The 21,859-nt window shown below is 42.6% G+C and overlaps 1 protein-coding gene across 2 annotated transcripts in view; it reads left to right on the top strand.

The window, feature by feature from the left end:
• jmjd1cb (jumonji domain containing 1Cb) overlaps positions 1–21,859 on the top strand; it is a 114,393-nt gene that overhangs the window by 53,534 nt on the left and 39,000 nt on the right. The gene's annotated exons all lie outside the window — the stretch shown is intronic.

The following is a 21,859-nucleotide window of genomic DNA, read 5'->3' as shown; positions in this document are numbered from 1 at the left end:
GTCACCTGATTGTTGGGGTTTTCTCTGTAACATTGGAGGGTTTTTATCTCACAATATAAAAATCACCTTGAGACATTTGCGATTGTGATTTGGCACGAGAACAGCGCAACTGAACTGAGATAAAACGTCATGATACATGGATACTTTTACGGTCTTTCTCTGCCTCTCATTGCAGTCGTTACACATGCTTGATTAGGTTCTCCTCGTGGACACAAATGTGACGCCGCCCTGCTCAGCACAGTGATTTTCATGTGCCACAATCGTCGCTTTGCTCTAAAAATACTGCTTTACAGTATCGCAGTGAAGACAGTGACAGAGCAGACATGAGACTCGTGGTAATAACTAAAATCTGATACTTGAAATCATTGTGTTGTTTCCAGTCTTTTACATGCCTGGAGCTCAGCACCATGAGCTCCTCCACAGTGAGAGTTTAACACGTGGTAACAGCATTAACTGTATGAATTACTTCTGGTTGTACCCCAGGAGGTAGAGGAGGTCATGGCTGGTGGTTTGATCCTTGGCTGCACCAGTCTAAGTATAATTGGGCTAGATACTAACCTCCTAACCTCCAGTTGCTCACCGATGCATCCACTGGTGTCTGAATATTGGATAAAAAGCAGAGAAATAAAAGAACCACATACCTCAATAATTACACCCTAACATGGAGACATGACGAGTCAGGAGCAGTTAATGATGAAATAATTAATAATTGGCAGATTTGAGCTGAAAATAAGAATTTTGCTGCAGTAAATGTATCTTGTGCCTCTTGTACTTGCGTGTACTTTAGTAATTAGACCTGCTGTGTGACAAAGCTCATCCTCAGTGTCCAGCCTAAAACACGACCAGGAGATGATCTTTCTTTAGTTTTCCCTCCCATAACAGTCGTTACACACTGAGGTGTGGGAGAAAACCGCTTCATTCTGTGCCTGAATGCCTCCTGTTTGACAGGGATGGAGCACCGTGTGTGCTGCTCACACTACACTTGTGTGCAGACACACACGCTTGTTCCTGTGATTGTTTTCTGCTGAGCCCAGAGAAAAGTGACCTTTAGGTGCCATTCCTCTTTGTCTGTGAAAGCATGCCTCGTCCTGCACGTCTGCTCATTACATGTAAATACAACAGCTGCTCCCAGGCTGCACTGTTGTATGGAAGAAAAATGCACACATCTAAACACGGTCACACACACACACAGCTGTGCTTTCCTCTCACTTTGTTGTTGTTAACAGGACTGTAGAGGAAGCGCTCATCCTCCTGTGTGTATGCGTGCTGTGGGAAATAAGTCTGATGGCACATCGATGGCAGTTTTTCCAGATAAACTTTTATGTGAGACAGGATTTGCTTTTGCCTCTTTTGACTGTACCTCTCTGCTTCCATACAAACACAATTAAACGTTTTAAGGGTTGAACATCTTCACTATGTTGCATGTTTTCCCCAACCGTGTGTTTCTGTGACTTCACTCTGCTGTTTGCAGTTAGCAAACACTCCTGTCTGTCCCTGTGACTCCTAAACGCTTCCTTGAAACACGGTGCACAGCGTTGTGCCGCTCGTGTTGCTTTCTCGTTCTTACAGTAGACAGCTTACATTTTGTGCTTTACGTTGTTGCTGCTTATTTGTCTCTTAAATGACTTCAACTAAAATTTGAACCAAAAACTACAAAAGCACTTTATAAATGAGCCATTTATCATTATTTTAAAGTTGTGGTTCTTATTTATTTTACCGCTCAATCGTAAAAGGAGGTAATGAATCCTGCTCTGTGTTTATGAAGGCTGTTGTGTTTTTAGCATGTTTTGATGCTTTGTATCTTGTTCTGTGTAATCTGAACAAAAACAGTCACTCTTGGCCTCTCTCGGTTTTTATCACCGCTGTTCGTTTTAACCTCCTGGCGTCCACATATGGGGACGTCACGCTTTGGGTTGTTTAGACAAAAATACAAAATTTTGCTCTAACAGGGCCTGATATCCACTTACGAGGACTGTACACTGCCTCTGTTTTATCAAACTTTGAAACCTCATATGTGGACCTCAGAAACAAAGCCTGGTAATTCTTTGTTTTTACATTCATCGGGTCCCAATCAGCCCAAATATCACAGAAATTAAAAATGCACGCCATTGAAGAGTTCAGGTCTTAGGAGGTTAAAGCTCAGTGTTTAAACCCCTACACGTAACTACAGCCCATGCAGCAGTATATTAATGACTAACCTGGTATTGTGGATGGATTATCTCAGTTGTTCTGCTGACTGAAGTTTGGCCCGTTTACAAAAATCACAGAACCAAGTTAAACAAACAGACCTGTTGAATTCTACAGTGATAGAATAATAATGATGATGATGATGATGATAGTGATAATAATAGCAGAAGGATATTGCACAGAAATGTCTCAAATATTTCCGATGTACCTGACGGGAGAGAGCGTCGTGTTAACCACAGCACATTTCCATGCACCTGTTTCTATGCAAATTTTCAGTCTGCTGTTCAAAGCAGAGGCTGGAAATGCAAACAGCCCAAAGCCTCAGTAAGGCCAAAACTGATTTTATTTTTCATTGTGGTTTGATGGGCTCAACACGTCCAATTCAATTCAATTCAATTCAATTCAATTCAATTTTATTTATATAGCGCCAAATCACAACAAAAGTCGCCTCAAGGCGCTTCATAGATACAGAGAAAAACCCAACAATCATATGACCCCCTATGAGCAAGCACTTTGGCGACAGTGGGAAGGAAAAACTCCCTTTTAACAGGAAGAAACCTCCGGCAGAACCAGGCTCAGGGAGGGGCGGGGCCATCTGCTGCGACCGGTTGGGGTGAGAGAAGGAAGACAGGATAAAAGACATGCTGTGGAAGAGAGACAGAGGTTAATAACAGATATGATTCAATGCAGAGAGGTCTATTAATACATAGGGAGTGAGAAAGGTGACTGGAAAGGAAAAACTCAATGCATCATGGGAATCCCCAGCAGCCTACGTCTATTGCAGCATAACTAAGGGAGGATTCAGGGTCACCTGGTCCAGCCCTAACTATATGCTTTAGCAAAAAGGAAAGTTTTAAGCCTAATCTTAAAAGTAGAGATAGTTTCTGTCTCCCGAATCCAAACTGGAAGCTGGTTCCACAGAAGAGGGGCCTGAAAACTGAAGGCTCTGCCTCCCATTCTACTTTTAAATACTCTAGGAACAACAAGTAGGCCTGCAGAGCGAGAGCGAAGTGCTCTAATAGGGTGATATGGTACTACAAGGTCATTAAGATAAGATGGGGCCTGATTATTTAAGACCTTGTATGTGAGGAGCAGGATTTTGAATTCTGGATTTAACAGGAAGCCAATGAAGGGAAGCCAAAACAGGAGAAATATGCTCTCTCCTTCTAGTCCCTGTCAGTACTCTTGCTGCAGCATTTTGGATTAGCTGAAGGCTTTTCAGGGAGTTTTAGGACTTCCTGATAATAATGAATTACAGTCGTCCAGCCTGGAAGTAATAAATGCATGAACTAGTTTTTCAGCGTCACTCTGAGACAGGATATTTCTAATTTTAGAGATGTTGCGCAAATGGAAGAAAGCAGTCTTACATATTTGTTTAATATGTGCGTTGAAGGACATGTCCTGGTCAAAAATGACTCCAAGGTTCCTCACAGTGTTACTGGAGGCCAAGGTAATGCCATCCAGAGGAAGAATCTGCTTAGATACCATATTTCTAAGATTTTCAGGGCCGAGTACAATAACCTCAGTTTTATCTGAATTAAGAAGCAGAAAGTTAGCGGCCATCCAGGTCTTTATGTCTTTAAGACATTCCTGCAGTTTAACTCATTGGTGTGTGTTATCTGGCTTCATGGACAGATAGAGCTGGGTGTCATCTGCATAGCAGTGTAAATGTATGCTATGTCTTCTAATGATGCTGCCTAAGGGAAGCATGTATAATGTAAACAGAATTGGTCCTAGCACTGAACCCTGTGGAACTCCATAATTAACCTCAGTGTATGAAGAGGACTCTCCATTTACATGCACAAACTGGAGTCTATTAGATAGATATGATACAAACCACTGCAGCACAGTACCTGTAATACCTACAGCATGTTCTAATCGCTCTAATAGGATATTATGGTCGACAGTATCGAACGCTGCACTGAGGTCTAGCAGGACAAGCACAGAGATGAGTCCACTGTCAGAGGCCATAAGAAGATCATTTGTAACCTTCACTAAAGCTGTTTCTGTGCTGTGATGAGCTCTGAAACCTGACTGAAACTCTTCAAATAAACCATTCCTCTGCAGATGATCTGTTAGCTGTTTGACAACTACTCTTTCAAGGATGTTTGATATGAAAGGAAGGTTGGAGATTGGCCTATAATTAGCTAAGATTGCTGGGTCTAGAGATGGGGGGGGGTCCAAGAAACAACTGCTGTTTCCTCCGTCAGGCCTGAGCTGAGGTGGTGTTCTTTGTTTGGTTTGTCTCTTAAAGGAGACGAAGCAAGATGAAGGAAAGCTCCAGCTTAACTGTAGTGCACATATACACACACACATATATATTAATTGCTTCAAAAGAGGATTTATGGGCTTTCTAGGTTTTATCACTTTGAAGCTGATCAGAGGTCACTATAAATGACAGTAACTGGGCAGCCCTGTAGTGTATTTGGCCATTTAAACTTTAAGATGTGTGATTTACTTGAGCACCTGCACATTTCACATTACTGTAAGGTGCTGAATCTCACTAACATGTCGTGGTCATGCTCGTCATCACCTGTGTGTCGGCCTCTTTGCTGAGGTCATGCTTACTTCCTGGTTTTGCACTGAGCTTTGGCTGGAGCTCGTTAGTGCCACCGTGTCTTTGTGTCCTTTCACTCTGTGATGTTCTAACAGTAACTGTCAAGGTTTTAGTTTTTGTCTCAGCTAAAGAAAATAAAAATGACCATAATAGTTCTGTAAAAGTATTGTTTCTGTGTAAATAATAAATGACAGTGAATGGTATTGCATGGATTTGTTATGTTGTTGGTTTTCAGTGTGTATGCTGTCAGAGTGTGTCGACTGAACTTGTAGTTCAGCCTCTCAGGGCTTTTGATCATTGTCGTTAGAGCCACTGGTCTGTAGTCCCTGAGACAGTTTACACCAGGATGTGGGGAGCTGGCACTGTCGTGGACGTCCTAAGGCAGGTGGGGATAGTCCACTGTGATGAGAAACACCTCTGTCAGTTTCACAGCACCGTCCCTGAGGACGGGGCCAGGATCTGTGCATTTACATCACAGAGGGAGTTTGTGGCGTCCACAGTGTTTGATGAGGAAATCTTAGACATGTTGTGCACACTTCCAGTGTCCGACTCTTAAACTGGTGTAGTGGAAGGTGTTGATTGTCTTTGAATAAGTTAAGTGGTAAATCGACTGGTTCCTATTCAGCACGTTTCTGCTCTACCTGAGCACTCACAGCACCAGTGCAGCTTCACTCAGTGTGACTGAAGCTGTTCAGAAGCTGCATTTGGCCTCAGTTATTCAATTCAATTCAATTCAATTTTATTTATATAGCACCAAATCACAACAAGTCGCCTCAAGGCGCTTCATAGATACAGAGAAAAACCCAACAATCATATGACCCCCTATGAGCAAGCACTTTGGCGACAGTGGGAAGGAAAAACTCCCTTTTAACAGGAAGAAACCTCCGGCAGAACCAGGCTCAGGGAGGGGCGGGGCCATCTGCTGTGATTGGTTGGGGTGAGAGAAGGAAGACAGGATACAGACATGCTGTGGAAGAGAGACAGAGGTTAATAACAGATATGATTCAATGCAGAGAGGTCTATTAATACATAGTGAGTGAGAAAGGTGACTGGAAAGGAAAAACTCAATGCATCATGGGAATCCCCCGGCAGCCTACGTCTATTGCAGCATAACTAAGGGAGGATCCAGGGTCACCTGGTCCAGCCCTAACTATATGCTTTAGCAAAAAGGAAAGTTTTAAGCCTAATCTTAAAAGTAGAGATAGTTTCTGTCTCCTGAATCCAAACTGGAAGCTGGTTCCACAGAAGAGGGGCCTGAAAACTGAAGGCTCTGCCTCCCATTCTACTTTTAAATACAATTATGTATTATCAGAGGTGGAAAGTAACGAATTACATTTACTTGCGTTACTGTAATTGAGTAGTTTTTTTGTGTATTTGTACTTTTTAAAGTCATTTTTCAAGTCTGTAATTTTACTTTTACTTAAGTATATTTTTTAAAAAGTATTGTAGTTCGCTACGTTTTCAATCACACCCGTTACTGAGTAAATTAAAATAAAATAAAAAACATTGCGCTTCGGAAATACTGCAGTGATGATGGGCAGTAGAACAAATCGGCGCTAAGGTCACGTTAAAGATGGAGTCTGACGTCGGTGTTACGGATCCAGTGAAAAAAGAAGCCCCGTCGAATTCTGCTGACCCTGAACTGAAGAAACGGATGTGAACCCCTGGCCGTATTTAAGGGACCATTTCGGCTTCAAGTGCAAGAAAGGCAACAGCTTTATTATGCAGTGTAAGCTGTGTTTGCCCAGAGAGACCGAGTTAGCAGCTTTTAAAAATTCCACATTAAACCTGCACAAGCATGTAGAGGTAAGTTAAATACAACTCGTACCGTTATGGTAGCAAAAAGGCTGTGTTCAAATTAATCACATTACGTTAAGACATCTGTGAAGAACACAGATAACGTTGTTGGTACGAGCAACTTGCTGTAATCGGGCACGTTGTTGTCCACGCAACTTACATTTTTTTTACTGGGTTGGTAAATTGCCAAAAGAAAATGTGTTTACCTACGTTTTTCCTGTTTGTTAATAATAATAATTTATTTAAAAAAATAGTTAAATTAAAGACAGAAGCGGCTACTTTCTTACTTAACCCACATATGTTCACACTGCAGGCAAAAGAATAACAGAGAGCTCACTTACCTTAGATTAGTCAAAGACAGCTGACTTCTGTTACTTGTTAATTAGCACTTGCAACCTCCCGTTAACTAGCCTGTTACTGTCCAATAAAACAAAACACGAGGTATATTGGTATAATTTACCAGCGGTAGCTATGTAATGCATTGATGTCTTATTAGGGACGTCAAAAAACTTTCTCTCAAACTTAACACTGGCCTGCCTGCCTCAGCTGCCTTCGAGCGTCTCTTTAGCTGTGCTGGACTACTGTTCACTGCAAAGTGAGCAAGGATGAACTCTACTAACTTTGAAAATCAACTGCTCCTCAAAATTAACAGGAGGTTCAGAGAGTAACACTCTAGGATGGACACAAAGGAACTTTAATCTAGAGGTACAGTAGGGCAGGGCCAAGTTTAAAAAATTAAAAAACATTTTTAAAGCAGCTGCCGTTCAGTTCAGGACTTGTTCTCTTATTTGACAGTTTAGAACACATTCTCATGTGAAAGAATGATGTGGTTTTGTATTGAAAACACTGTGATACCTGACAGTTTGGTTGATTGGTTTGGTGACCATTATCCATTTTCATGTATAGACTTGCAGTTTAACTGCCACTGCACTTTAATTTGTAAAGTTTTTCTTTTCACTAAAAAAGAACTACTTTGAGATTTATCCCACTGTCTTTTTTTGCACTACTCAGAAGCGGCTGTCCTCCTGCTGACAGAAAAGTAACTATGTAACTTTTACTCTGAGTACATTTTAAATGAGCTACTTTTTACTTTTACTTGAGTACATTTTTAGACAGGTAATTTCAATTGTACTTGAGTAAAATTTCAGCAAAGTAATAGTACTTTTACTTGAGTAAAATATTTTAGTACTCTTTCCACCTCTGTGTATTATGTACAGTTATGTAACCCAGCTGTTGGTTTGTTTGTGTTAACAGAGTTAGAAACAGGGAAACGTGATTGGACTGGCACATTGTGGAAGAGGAGACACTTTAAAGACGTTATGCAGAAGATTTAAAAAAGTAAATGCAAATAAAGGTAGACGGAAATATCTGAGTGATCCTGAAAATGCACCTGATTGGTGCAATATTTAAACACAGTTTGAGAGAAATCAGATGAAGTTTCTGCAGTACTGTAGTAGGAAAGTCCATCAGCACACACACACACACACACACACACACACACACACACACACACACACACACACACACACACACACAGCTCGTGGCGGCTGTGTTCATCCACAGAGGTTTGTACTGTTCTGGCTTCTCCACAGTGACACACTGCACCCTCCACCCCCTGCCCACCACACTCCTCCACTGACACGACCCTGTTACTGAAGCAAAACGCCAGTGTTACACAACAGCAGGAAATAATGAAGCAATCCTGTTACATGGCCTCTTGGCACACATGGGCCTGATATCAGCCATCTTGAACAAAACACACATGCACATAAAGGCTTTCAGCTGAACTGTTTTTTGTGTTCGTTGGCATACGTGGTTACGTTTTAGCTTTTAAAAAGCAGTTATTAGCTCCGTCATCCAGCTGTGACATGTTTTGATTTATTTGGTACAGTTCTGCTGTGAGCTCCTCCAGCTCTGACATGAAAACACATCTGACACCACAGAGATCCAGCAGGGAGCAAGACAGCATCACTGAGAGACTGAGAGACAGACCGGTGTTTAAAGGGTGAGACAGGGACTGATGTTCTTAAGAGTCTTAGTTGTCCTGGGCTGTACGTCTGTCTGTCTGCTCAGCCTCTCTGTGTTCACATTAAACCCTCTGTTGCATCTCTGATCCAGCTATTACATCATCTCTGTATCTACCAGGAGCACTGTGTGAACTCATTAAAGAGCCTCACTGCAGACTGCCTTCAAAGATCTAGTGAAATCTATTGGCCACATGATACAAGAGGGAGGGGAGAGTTTACTGGTTGGTGGGGTAAGGACGGTAAACGTGTGTGTGTCTATATAGAGATAGATGGATGGAATTTTTCTGAGGACTACTTACAAGACACATACTTTGATAACTAACAGTTTTTCACATTTCTATAGCCAAATACAAAGACATGAAGGCTTAAGACTTTTTGCACAGCATGGTAGTAGTGGTGAAATAATGAGATGGAGGTAATGAAACATGAGGTAGAAGTAGTGAAACATTGTTTACATGGTTCGCCAAACGGACTAATCTTGTTGTGATTTATGACAGAAATCCGGAGGCACATTTATGAAGTGCGCTCTAAAGTCGTTGTTTGTTAGCGCCGTGTCGTTCACGACACTGGAGCTTTACTTTTGAAGCCTGTTTCCGTGTGAGCCCTTCAGATGAATCATCTTCATGAAGAATGAAGTTTAAGGAAATACGAATAGAGAAATGCTGTCTGAATCTCATTTTTTTAATTGTAATGTTGGTCAAATGTTTTGAATCGCACATGTTGCACTGATGTCTACATGTTTCATGTTTCATGAGAGTCTGTCTAGTTTTTCTTGGCTTTAAGCTTCTTTTTTTCCATCACTAACACTGCAAAACTCACCATATCTCTATCAAAACACACACTTAAACATTCCCATATCGCTGAAAGAATAAAGACAATAGTTGTTTTGACACGTTTTATTTTACCACCGTTTTTAGACAAAGAACAAAGAAAGGACAGAGTGTCTGATATGAGAGGCTGTCTGAAATGAATGAACGTGTGCATGTTAGATCTTTGTTTCACTCGACTCCTTCCTGGCTACAGACTGCTCAAGTCATGCTATGTTACCTAGCAACAGTTGCCCACTCTGCAAAACACACACACACACGCACACACACACACACACACACACACACACACACACACACACACACACACACACACACACTCCTTTGTTCTCCTGTCATGATGAACAGAGCCAGTACAGTTGCCAGATAACAAGAATGCCTGCTGATACTCATTTGTGTGTGTGTGTGTGTGTGTGTGTGTGGTGCAGCTCTCTCCTTTGAAAGCTGACTCTCTAGCTCTGCCTGCCTTTATAGGTTGTCTGTCCTTCCACTCAGCATGTGTGTATTTGTGCGGCTGCATGCACAGACCTGAAACAGTTGGGGCCTCGTGCCTTGCTTGTAGGCTTGTTAGCCAGCCTGGAGAAGAACCAGTCAACCGCGTCAGATGCAGTTTTGGTTGAAATTGGGTCAATAAAAAGCCCCTCCTCTCCCTGAGCAGATGGAGCAGGGCTAGTGTAATCTCCTGCCTCCTGTGGATCTGTGTGTGCATGTGTAATTAGAGCTTACCTTTATGCAGTGCAGGCTGCAGATGAAACGTTTGTCTCCTTCTGCTGAAGCAGTTCAGTCCACTCACTTTGATGAGTGATAACCGCACCACACATGTTGAGTAAAGCTGAGAAATAGAAAGTACAATGACACTGTTCCTGCTGCACACCTGGACCTACACCTGAATGTGTTGGCAGTGCTGTTTGATTTAGTTGTTTCAGTTTTTGGTTGGTTGTTGTACAGGATTTAATGTGTGTGTCTGTGTCTCTGTGAGTGTGTGTTAGATGGACCAGTACCTGGACCAGTGTGTGTGCTGTTACAGTGGTAGAGGATAAACCTGCTGAGCAGCAACGGACAGATTACTAAGTCTGGTTTGTGGTCAGCTGATAAAAGCGTGATGCTGTGGGTGGGTTCAGCATCGGGGCACTCGTCTTCTTTTTCATCCAGCTGTTTTTATTGGTTTTCCAGCAGTTAAACACATAAACATACGCAGGTAAACGTACGCAGGTAAACGTACAGCGTTGCTCCCACCGCTTCCCTCCCCATGAGACCAGATCAAACACTGATATATACTCAGGGTGTGCACAGATCTGTGCGCTGTCAGGCAGTGGGCTCTACACATCAAACACAACATAATCATGAAACCATATCACAGGCTGACATATTCTCAACATAACTGATGAATGGCTGCCAGGAACCATGGGATTTTCCAGCACAGCCTCTGATGGTGAACCTAATCGTCTCATCGCGTCTCTAATCCACTTCCCAAATGTTGGGGGTCGAGGGTCCTTCCTGGTCAGAATCGGTCTTCTGGCCATCAAAGAGGAGAACGCAGTCGTGTTCGATTCACGCGTATTCAGAGGTGGATCAGAGGGAATCAGACCAAACAGTGAAATCAGAGGGGTTGGTGGGTCGTTTGTCCTGTCATTTTGGAGTAAGTCTCAAAGATTGAACTCCATGTAACTTTGGACACTTTGTGGATGGAGCTGGGGTCCACATCAGTCTTGATGCTTGAAAGTTTGTCCTTAGACCAGTGGAGACGATGTGCGATATTGTGCCTAAGAGACACTGATGAGGTGGAGATGATCTTTAAAACCTGTAGCCAAGTTGTCTCTGGTATTGTTTGTCCCAGTTCGCCTCCCATCTGCGTTTAAGGCCCTCTAAGAAAGTCAACCTGGGTTCATTAAACACATTTCACCCAGGATCTGTTCCAAGTCCGATCCTTTAAATGATGGACCTCATGTCCGTCAGAGAAGGTGAAGGTTAACATCCAGGATTAGATGAGACTAAACATCTAATCTGCAAATATCTTAAAAAAACCTGAAACTTTTGAGACGACTCTGCAAAGGAAGCAAACCCGTTATCTCCCATTGACTCCAGCCAGCCGTCAAATGCTTCGTGTCTAACTGACGGTGTAAACAGGTGGGCTTTCCTTATTGGAGCAGCAAGCCACAGCTCAGGAAGATTAAAGGCTCTTTTGAATTGATTCCAGATTAGAAATGAATGAATAACCTGTAGAGCTGCAAGACAAGTTTGTTTAGCTGAGCTCTCCTCCAGAGCTGCCCAACCGCATCTGGCTCCATTCATCCAGTAAAGCAATGGCCGAATATTTGCTGCCCAGTAATGGTGTAGAAAGTTTGGAAGACTGATTGTCTGAGGTAGCTGCAGGGTTTCTTTCCTTATCCGTGGTTGTTTTTTGCTCCATATAAACTGAGATAACTGACTATCTGAGTTGATAAAGTTTAGGGACATTTTTCTAGAGTTAATCGCTCCTCCTGCAGAAAGGTAGAGTGTTTCATCTATTCTGTCCTTGCTTTGTTTTAAATAGTGCAATCATGCAACCTATTTAATAAAAACAGCCTCTTTGACCCTCATTCTTTGGATAATTGTGGTCCCATTTCTAAACATCACTTTCTCTCCAGGGTTTTAGACACGATTGTCACTGAACAGCTGATTGCTTACTTCGACTAAATGAGGCTTTTCAAACACTCCAATCAGGTTTATCAGCACAGAGGGACGAACGAGGCTGGCTGCTACCTCTGTTGGTAGATCTGTTGTAGTTTCATCATTGAACACTGGATAACTGTATTTTATTGCTTTTGTCTTGTGTATATAAGGAGAAATGGAGTCATTTAAAATGTAAGAAACACTGTAATCATTAAAGAGTTCACGTAAACTCGTACAGTCACATCTTGTTTAAATCACCTGGTTGTGTACACAGGCAGGAAGGCCAAAAAAGCTCATTTTCTAAATGCTCGTTGGTCTACATGAATACTGTAGATCAGTGGCACATTTGGCAGCTGTCGTTTTGCCTAATGTGTATGTGAGAAATAAATTATGAGCTCAAATATTAAGCAGCCCTGAGGGAGGGAAGGTAACGGGGTAGTTGCTGCTGTCTCCTCTGAGCACCACCAGGCACTTTCCTACACGTTAGATCTGCTACAGCAACTCGATGCTGGGCAACATTTTGCCAGCATCTGGTGAATTTAGCCGCCTGCTAATAATACTGAATGGAGGTGCTAATAATAGCAGGAGTAATGGCACACGTAGTATTGTCTCCTTCCTGCTATGTTGTCATTTTGTAAACACACGATTGTCAGTAAACTTGTATTGAATGGAGCTGAAGGGGAAGGAAGTGGAGGAGCAGAAGTGAGGCGGGTGAGTGGCGAGGGAACAATCTGAAAGGCGAGGGGAGAAAGTGAAAGACGCTCAGTCAAAGAGTGCTGTGAGGAAATAGGACAGTCCTGCGTCACACAGAGAGCGAGAGAGGAAGTCAGCCGGCCCTGCCTCTGTCCCTCCCTCCCTCCCTCTCTCTCATCTCTCTCCCTCCTTGCGTCAGCAGCAGTTAAAATGTCGGCTGTGTAGCTAGTCCTCCGCTCTGCTCTCTCCCTCTTGGCCATCTGTCTCTTCTTACCACAGGAGGAAACCGCACTCTGTTGCTCTTCCTCGCCTGTTCTTTTTCACTTCGTCATCCTTTTCTTTTCTTTCTTCCTGTCTCTGCCCCGGTTGCTGGATCAAAGCTAGTTTTTCTCCAAAGCCATCGCCTCTCAGTGTGAGTTTGGACACGAAGGACAGAGGTAATGTTACACTTTTATATCCTCTGCCGTTTCAGAAGAACTGTTGTGGTTTACATTTTGAAGCAGGCCTGAGTTTGATCGATGAAGTAACGCATTTGAGTAACACATACTGGCTGTGAACTGTGAAAACTACCCACAGCTTCTATTCTGGGAATGCTGCTCCGTCCTAGATGTTGTCTTCTGGGGTGTTTGTCTGTTGGAGAGCTGCTTTTTCTACCTTCGCTTGTACCTGCTCCAGAAAATGTCACGTACTTTGCCCGTCCTACATGTGTAACGACTGCTGTGGAGCAGAAGCTGCCATTAGAGCTGTAATGAACAAATATAAAAGGCTGTATTAACACAGTTGTTCCTGTACACGACGCGTGTGATCCATAATCACATGGGATACTGGTCAGTGGGAACTACTCTTACTAAAATGTGTTTAGCAGCAATTTGATCTGGTTTTTTGTGAACTCGGACACAAATCGCAGTTGGAAGAAGTGAGAACTTAACCCGTGAGACAAGCCGGGAGCATGTAGGCAGCTCCCTCTCTCAGCTGGCTGATCCAGGACCGGCTGATCCAGGACCGGCTGATCCAGGACCGGCTGATCCAGGACCGGCTGATCCAGGACCAGCTGATCCTGTTTGCTTCTCCAAAACTACCAGAGAATCAGATTAGCATATCGCTGTGGATGTTTGTGGATATTGAAGCTGAAATCCAGCCAAAGCATGAAAGGAGTTTATTAGAAACTATTATACAAATAATTTTATATAACAAATTCTACAATTTATTAGATGCTGTGAGATTCTGCAGTATTGCATATGTCGTCCTTGTATCAAATTGCAGGGCACATGTAATGAGTGTCAAATAAAGTCGTGTCATTGTTACGGTTGATTGACATACAGGCCTCGACCTCCAGCAGCTGAGGCAAACGGTTCATTACTATGTACGACAGCAGTTTGGTTTGATAACTCCAGTCATCTACCATCAAAGTAATGAGTAGCTTTGACCACAGCCTGTGGATTTCTGGAGTAGAAACCGTTGTGTGTGTGACCCACTTAGACAACACCGCTCGTCAGCGCAGCACTGCACCAAGATCAGATTCACAAATCTTATAAATCTTTTGCGTTTTTAGACATCGCAAAGATGAAAAGTGCCCAACACGCTCTTGTGTTCGTGTAGAGAACCTGCAGACGATGTTGTTATTCGGAGAGCTGAGCTGCTCGTTTGCAGCGTTTGCTTTCAACACCATGGAAGAATAAATCTCTGATCCTAAGAGAGGTTTTCACTTACAGTTGAGCCTCATTTGGATTTAAAGGTCATGTTGCAGGTAGAATCATGTCTGTGTCCAGCAGAGTGTTGTTTGTGCGGTTGTATAGAGCACAGTTGTGCCGTATTGTCCCCGGTGGAGGAAGATTCTTTGAAGTACAGCGGTCCCTCGCTATAACACAGTTCACCTTTCGCAGCTTTGCTCTTTCGCGGATTATTTTTGTCGATTTTGCAGGGTTTTTTTTTGTTTTGTTTTTTACAGCGCATGTGTTCTGCGTCCCGATTGGCTGTAGACCATAGTCAATCAGTCTCGTGCTGTGTCTCCTGTACAGCACAGAGTGCGTTCAGCTTGTCAAATTTGCATAAATCTTCGATCCCAGCAGTGTGACTCTGCTGCACTGTATGTTTGTACGTTTTCTGTCGACGAAACGTTGTGCACCGTCAAAGGCTCCTGTGGTAGCACCCAAAGGCAGAGGAAGATGCTAAAGGAAGGTAGAAGTTACTAGGGCAGGGCAATATGGCCAAAAATATTTATCGCGATATATATTTAAAATTTGCGATAACGATATAATTGACGCGAAACAAAATACTTTACAACTCCACAACTTTAGTAGTGCAAAAATAAAAAATCAGTGTATTTTCACTTCAACAAGCAGCTGTTTTTTATGTGCATTAAAGTTATATAAAAATGTAACAGTGCAAATGCAAATTCCTGTCTGACAGTTTAACCAAAAGGCATTTCCAGTGGAAACTGGCCGACACATCCTCAGCATAACCATGTATAATATCCACAAAACTTAAAAAGAGGTTCTACACACACAATACGGTAACATTATGTTGAAGCACAGTACGTATCACTCCGCGAGGCTCCGCCTACGATAGCCGTAACGCTCCGACAATCCATCAAGCGGTGCGGCTTCGTAGCTTAGCAAAGTCGTACTGAAACATTTGACAGATTTTCGAGCGCCGAGTACATAAAATCGGTTCGGTAATAACGACGGCCCGCTAGCATGCTCTACCAAAAATAGCGCTTTGTTGTGTATCTGACGGACGAAAGCTAAACCAGTTCCACACCAGTGAAGTTGCAGCATTTTTACAAACCAGTTCAGGTTCATCTGTTTCACTCAACGATCCGCTTTCGCCCTCCTCATTCTGCGTCGCCGCCATGCTTTTTCCGCCATGTGCGTATGAAAACAAAGGCACTGCGCATGCGCATATTCTATCGCGATATTTCATTTTCTTATCATTGCCCAACATTATACTGGTATTACTGGTATGATATGGCCCAGCCCTAGAAGTTACTGTATTTTTTAGATTATAATATAATACTGGACTTATTTTTCCACGAATGTTTGAACTCTGAGAGAGTTTAAACAAGAGACAAATGTGTGGAGATGTTCATGCCTGTCTGAGTGTATAAAGTGTGTAGTGAGGTTTTACAGCCTTAACACTTCTATAATAATTGTAGAAAATAAAGCTGACTTTGCTGATGATCGTGGGTTATTTTTAGACGGTAACTCGCGTGATAAATGAGGGAGCGCTGTGCAGTGTACAGTTTCCAGTCTGTGATGATTTGAGATGCTGTATCACGCGCTTCGTTGATGCTGATTGGTCCACTATATGTATTTATTTAGGACAGTGCATGTTAATGAACGTAAATGTAAAAAAAAAAAAATTACATGAATGTAAACATGCCAGATTATAGCCAAAGGCTAATTTCCATCTGTTGTCCTTAAACATAAAAAAATAGACATAATAATTCATAAAAATTCATCATTCATTCATAATAAAAACTCCATCACCAAACTTACACATACACACCATTCTGTTCCCAAATAAAACATTAAAACTATACAACTCATACATGATCACACACTTGATTTGTCCATAACCAGTTTTTAACCTTTGCCTTAAACAAATTGAGTGTAGAGCATTCTCTAATGGGTTGAGGAAGACTGTTCCACAGATGGCCACCCTTAACAGAGAGGACGTTCTGCCCAAATGCTGTCCGTCTGTGGGGTATAAACAAGTCTCCTCGGATTGTAGCTCGAGTGGTCCTGTCTGAGCTTTCTTTATGCCTAATGAACTGCTTTAGTGGTGGTGGAGCAAGGGAGTGTAAGACTTTATGTCTTATCAAAGTCAAAGACAGCGCGGCCATCTGCCAGGAACGTTTAGAGCATTTCATGTTTCCCTCTGCTGACGAGCTGGTCAAAGTGCCACAACTGCTACCAGTGATTGGCTGCCAAGGGAAACATGAAATGCTCTAAACGTTCCTGGCAGATGGCCGCGCTGACTGTGCTTGATTGGCCAACCACCTTGCCTAACCTGAAGCCAACAGAGAACCTACTGATTATTATTATCAAGAGGAACTGATAAACACTTGAACTGGAAATACAGAAAGGCTGAAGGCCACCAGAAAAGCAACCCGGCTAACGTTCAGCTCAGTGTTCTCCTGCTCCTGGTGAACAGGAGAAGAGTTTCAGCTGTATTTATACAGCGCCAAATCACAACAACAGTGGCCTCAAGGCGCTTCATATTGTAAGGTAGACCCTACAATAATAATAACTATAAATAAAACCTATGCAGGCTCAAGCTATGACAGACTGCACAGAAGCATGTGTGTGTAGGTCTGTAGGCTCAAGGCTCGCAAAATTTCAAAATCTCTGGTAGCCCTTCGGGCAGGCATTCTTCAGTTTTTGGTAGCCCAAAATAAATTTAAGTAGCCCGAATAAAAAAGAAATCAATTTTTTTACGTTTTGTTTCCGTTACAATATTATACATTAAAGTATAATATTGCAACAGAAACAAAAATTTATCAAAAAAATTGTTAAAATGCAAATTACAACATTGTATAAAAATTACAACCATCAACTCAAATACTTGGTTCAAATTGAACAGAAATTTCTATGAAGAATTTCTTGTAAGAACTGTGTAGGACATGAATCCGTCTGTGTCAGATCCTGAATCTGAAATTTCCAATGAAGTCACAGGTAAGAGGCAAGTGGAACCAAGATCGAGGCCATTTGCTTTTTGAAGTTTGCAAAGACTGCTAAATTTTGCCAGTGGTAGTTCACTCTTTGCAATATAGCACGCTGTTCTAAACAGCTTTTTCAGGAGTTCTTGTTGTGCTTGATTTATTTTTAGTATGTTTTTTTGCAATTGCTGTTTGTTCTGGGAAAGATACTGCAGACTGGGCAATAATGCATTTCTTGCATTTCTCATGGGTTCTGATGGGGTCTTTCTTAAAATGACTGGTCCCAGTAACAAAGGCGCTTGTCGACTCAGAAATCAAATGAAACTCACAACACGCCTGGCAGAACATCATGTTATTTAGCTTGTCATATTCCAGCCACAGAAATTCTTTTGTCCATGAAACCAAAAAAGCTGCGCTTTCTTTTGGCCTCATAGTCTGATTTGTCATAACTTTTCCGTTTTGTGGTAGGCTTTTCTTTGGCTGCCCCTTCTTCACCCTGACCTGTCTTATTTGGCTGAGCAGAACTAAAATACCAGCGTAAATCCTGCTGCTTTTACACACGTACTTACATAACGCTCAGCGATTCTTTGCGCACTCAACCTCTCACATGTTTAAGCTTGCTGCGAGAGATTTCACTTGTCGCGTTTGAATAGTAAGCTAATGAGTGATAAGACGATGTCAGAGGAATTGGTGCGCAATTAATCGTCACTCACCAATCAGTGCTGCTGCTCTCTGCACACCGTTCGCGCAATTGCAAAATGAAAGTGAAAGCAAAAAACAAGCGCAAATTCAAACGCGATTTCAATATGTCACATATTGACAGTGGCTCATCGATGCCAATGACATAATTACTCAACTACATTGGCGAAAGAATGCAAAAGCATAGACATATATTTTCCTTCCTATGATAGCCCGACGGGCAGGGCTGAGTTAGATTTTGGTAGCCCGACTGGAAAAATCGCTAGCCCCGGGACGTCGGGCTAGCGATTTTGCGAGCCCTGAGGCTGTACATAAGCAGAGAGAAATGCGTGCAGACGAAACCACCGCACCATAGAACAGCAGCAGTCTGATGCAGCAGACATGCACCTCTGTAGTTCAGGCTTTGCCACAGTAATGTGGGATTGCTGAGGGACAGTACTGGTGCAAACCCAGCTTTGCACTACGCTGCTTTTGACTTATATGATGACACTTAGAATAATTGTTGACAGCGACAGTATAGTTTGTGAAATTATCAAACTATACTGTCCATGCACAGTATAGTCACCTGGTCCACTATCTGAGATTCATTTACAAAGTGATGGTTAAAGAACGTCTCACTCTTCATGGGTTCATCGGGTAACTCGCAGTCATTGAGGGCCCTTTGTAACATCTCACTTCCACACATACTTTAGTTGCTATGATACACAATATCTCAGCTGTAAAAACCCTGCACTTCCACAGTGTTCCCAAGAGCTCCCAGCTGGACGTTTCCAGCTGGTAAAAAACACTTTAGTGTGCATGTGTCACGTGATCAAAGCAGATGAGGAGATCTGTAAGTGATCATATAGGTTTGTTTATTCAGCACTCGTACAGTTAGCAGTATTCTATAGCACAGTCACACTGTGCCCACTGTACACAGACGAACACTCTGAGTGCATTTATGCAGATGCTGTGGGTCATTACTTACTGTGGATTCAACTCCTGGCTTTGATCCCTGAAACACTGACCCTTCAGTGGAAGCGTGCTAAAAACAGCAACACAAACAACTTTAATGAGACTCACTAAACACCAAATGTTCGAATGCATATGTACATCTGCCAGTGTCTCCTCCTGTCTCCTGACACCTCCCGTGTAGGTGCCGTGGCGTTCTGGGCCCTGGCTGAGCAGTCAGGACGCTCTGATGGTTCACTGGATATCTTATTGATACGGAGGAGTCGAGAGGAAACTGCTCATGTGTGTTTTAATTTGATGCAATCTTTTTCTGATGCTCGTTCTCGCTCTGTCTTTGATGAGGCAGCGGCTTCCTTGAAGCTCGCGTGTGGTAACCTCTTGAGGTTTCTTAGCGAGGCATGAGCTCATAATCTCCTCTTCATTCTCCTTTACAATCTATTGAACTTCTGTCAATTATAGACACACAGCAGCAGAGGAAATGTCTTTGTGCTCACGGGGACTGATCTGCTTTCCCAGCATGCCGCTGTGCCGTGTCTGTTCTCCTGAGATGTTCTGGTTCCCCGAGAGTTTTCATTGTATTTTTATCTCTAAATATAAGGACCTCAGTGTGTGTGTGTGTGTGTGTGTGTGTGTGTGCCTGTCTTGAATCAGTGTGCAGTGTCTTTAAGAAGACGGAGGAGCTGAAGTCCTTTCAGAGGGAGACGATCCGAGGTTTATTTAAAAACTTTCACTCTTTAATTTAATCTTAATCCAGCAGTTATAAGTCTGTTATTTACCACTGATGATTTAAAAACATAATCTCGTCATGTTTTTATGACTCAAGCATTTGTTGATTTTTCAATAAACTCATTTTAGTATTAATTGTTGTCTTTAGGAGAACAAAGTGTTTTTTCTCCATGACCTGGACTAAATGAACACCAGGCCCTGAGTTTCATCTCAGAGAGCACCTGGATTAGTTTTACGAGCCAAACCCATCGTGGTGAAGTGGAATGTAGAAAAAATCATTTTATCTTTGCTTCTTGTTTTTGTTTTTTCTAATTGATGGAAGTCAAAAACGTTATTTCAAATATAATTTGGTTACGTTTGTGACTCCGGTGTTATTTCTAAAAATGGACCAAGCATGACTTCTGATGTGTAGGACAGCTTCAGTATCTGTTTATAAAACCTTTCCATCGGTTCTGTGGGTGTGGAAGTGACTCAGTGGGTAAACACTCACCTGAACACAGAAAAGACTGACGTACGTTTTGAGACCTGAATTTGGGCTCGACGTTCATTTTCGATGGCCGAGCTTTCAGAACTGTTCGGCCAGTTTTGAAATTCGTCTTGAATCAACGTGAAATGGAAAAATTAAATATCGTTTTTTTGGCATTTGCCTTAATTACATAGTGACGAGGACGAGAGAGAGGAAGACGGACTCGAACCCAGGACACTGCTCTGTGGTTGCTGCTTACCCGCTGAGCTACACTGGCACAAGCGACGTTGTGAAATTTTCTTTCACAATAAGCTGTTGAGAGTACCGTGACTCATCAGCCTTGCACCTGTGAATTGCATATAACCTTTGCATTTCCTCTACTGTTGCCCTACGTTGCTAAATGATGCAGTCATGGAGGCGTCCACAGACAGATACTGAAGCAGTGGGGCAAAGGACAGAGACCAAAGAGAGGGGTCTGAGAGGACATGCACATAGCTGTGAATGTTTCTGAAGACATTTGTGGTGATAATGAAACATAAGTGTGAAAGGTTTAACCTTCTGCTGCGTCCTTTAAACAACCTGACGGTGCACGCCGGGCAGTCTTGGTTTTTTAGAAACTAGTATGTTGCAAATCATTTCCTGTGCCTTACTTTATAAAATGTCCTGACTCATGTGTTGGCCATTGATTCTGTTAAATAATAATTCGATTGTGAAAGATTGTGAATTTGAGATACAGATGACATGTTTCCTGCTACTGAGTTCTTCTTTCTAAGATCAGCTGGAGATCTGCTGGTTGGACCTGGGTAAACCTGCATCACCGGGGTCCAGAAGAACCCTGGATAGACCCTGCTGGCCAGAAATGCTGATGATGTATGACATCCTGGACACTAGTGACATTTGTAACCCTAACCCTCTTAAATACATACAATGCTAGCAATTGCATTCTGCTAGTAAATGCTGGGAATATGATCTGCATGGACAGAAATAGAGTTGCACACACACACGATGTGCTTCTGCCTCCTGTGGGTGTGTGTTTGGGAGCAGAGCTTCACAGTAGCCATGGTTTTCACCTCTAATCTCTCCACCAGACTGGCCTCGTTATGTAACCGTCAGCCCACAGCAGCACAAACATGCACTCGTCCACTGCCGTGACCCTCGTTCTTTCATTTATCCGTTTAGTTTTGACTGGTCGACTGACGTCAGGCGCTGAAATATAAACGTATATATTTCTATAAATACTATTTAACGTGATGCAGCCGCTCTCTGCGCAGCAGGGCAGCCGAGCCATAGGCTGACATTGTCAGAGAGCGTGTCTTTGTGTAAAAGCGGTAACATCAAAGTGGAGTGTGCTGCCTTTCAACTGTCAGACTTCCTCTGCTCATTAATTTATTCATCACTCTGGAGCTCCTCTTCATGCCCTGCTCTGCGTCTCTGTCTCTCTTCATCATGTCTCCGCTCGTGCTTTTCCTGCCTCTAATCTTTTCCATAGCTCTGTTATTTGTCTCTCGTTCTCCCCGTTTCCTCTTCCTACATTTCTGACATCTGATTTCGTCCCATTAGCTGCAGCTCCAAAATGAATCGTACCTAAAATGTGTTGTAGAATTGAATATTTCCATG

This window comes from Perissodus microlepis, chromosome 8 (assembly GCF_051167445.1).
Source record: "Perissodus microlepis isolate ML-2025 ecotype Zambia chromosome 8, ASM5116744v1, whole genome shotgun sequence".
Lineage (NCBI taxonomy): Eukaryota > Metazoa > Chordata > Actinopteri > Cichliformes > Cichlidae > Perissodus > Perissodus microlepis.
This window is presented reverse-complemented; position numbering and strand designations above follow the sequence as displayed.